General features: G+C 34.1%; 1 non-coding gene across 1 annotated transcript; it reads right to left on the bottom strand.

Annotated features, from left to right (window-relative positions):
• Positions 1–644: 644 nt before the first annotated feature.
• On the bottom strand, positions 645–750 carry LOC121983468. The gene has a single exon (XR_006112519.1). It is a non-coding gene; the product is annotated as a small nucleolar RNA R71 (small nucleolar RNA).
• Positions 751–1178: the final 428 nt, after the last annotated feature.

Here is a 1178-nt window from a genome sequence, read left to right as displayed (position 1 = left end):
CATTTGTTACTTCAATTCATGCAATTTTCTTTTTACAATTTAAATTCCACACTTTAAATTTCCAGCACCTTGTTTCTTATTTCAACAAAATTTGAAAATTTTGTTTCTTTCTGCATTTTAGCACTTACGTTTGGAAAACTTGTAATCTTGTTTTCACATGCAAAGATCTAATCTTACAGGAGATTTACTATCACTTGATCCAAAGATAGACAAAACATACCGAAGAAGAAGAAACCTACAAAGACATCAAGAAGAACAAAAATTATCTGAAATGGCAAACAAGCCTCTTAAAGATTATGTAGCACCTTATGCACGTGGGCTTCGGTCTAGCATTATCATACCACCTATTGAAGCCAATAATTTTGAGATTAAGCCTGCGGTGATCATAATGGTTCAGCAAAATCAATTTGGAGCTGAATCACATGAGGACCCAAACCAACATTTTGAAGTTTTTTATGAAATTTACAGTATAATGAAATTGAATGGAGTTCTAGAGAAGGCAGTAAGATTATTGTTATTTGTGTTTTCCTTAAGAGATACAGCCAACCAGTGACTTAATTCCTTACTACCTAATAATATCACATCTTGGGAGCAATGTGAGGAACAATTCCTTGATAAGTTCTATCCTCTCAGTAAAAATGCTCATATGAGGAATCTTATATCAAGCTTTAGACAGTCAAATGCAGAATCATTATTTGAAGCATAGGATAGATTCAAAAATATGCTTAGATAATGCCCACATCATGAACTTGAGAAGTGGTAAGTTCTACACACTTTTTATAATGACATCAACTATCACACAAAGATGTCCCTTGACTCTGCAACTAGAAGGGCATTGATGAACAAAAGTCTAGATGAGGCCGAAGATATTATAGAAAGTGTAGCTCAAAACCATCACCAATGGGCATATGAAAGATGTGGAGGCTCCTACTCTAGAAATCCTATCAAGGCATTAGGAAAGTTTAACATGGATGCAATTACTCTTATGTCCGTAAAGTTGGATGATTTGACTAAAACATTTGAAAATATAGGAACTAGTATGGCCAATGCAATTGTATGTGTATGTGACACTTGTGGAAGTATAGATCATGCTCAAGAAACTTGCCCTTTGGGGCTCATCTTTATGCAAATAGATCAACTTGAGCAATGCAATGCAATAATAAGTTATAATCAAAGAT

The sequence above is a fragment of the Zingiber officinale genome, chromosome 5A, assembly GCF_018446385.1.
Source record: "Zingiber officinale cultivar Zhangliang chromosome 5A, Zo_v1.1, whole genome shotgun sequence".
Classification (NCBI taxonomy): Eukaryota; Viridiplantae; Streptophyta; class Magnoliopsida; order Zingiberales; family Zingiberaceae; genus Zingiber; species Zingiber officinale.
Note: the sequence above shows the minus strand (reverse complement) of the source record. Positions and strands in the feature narration are given on the sequence as shown.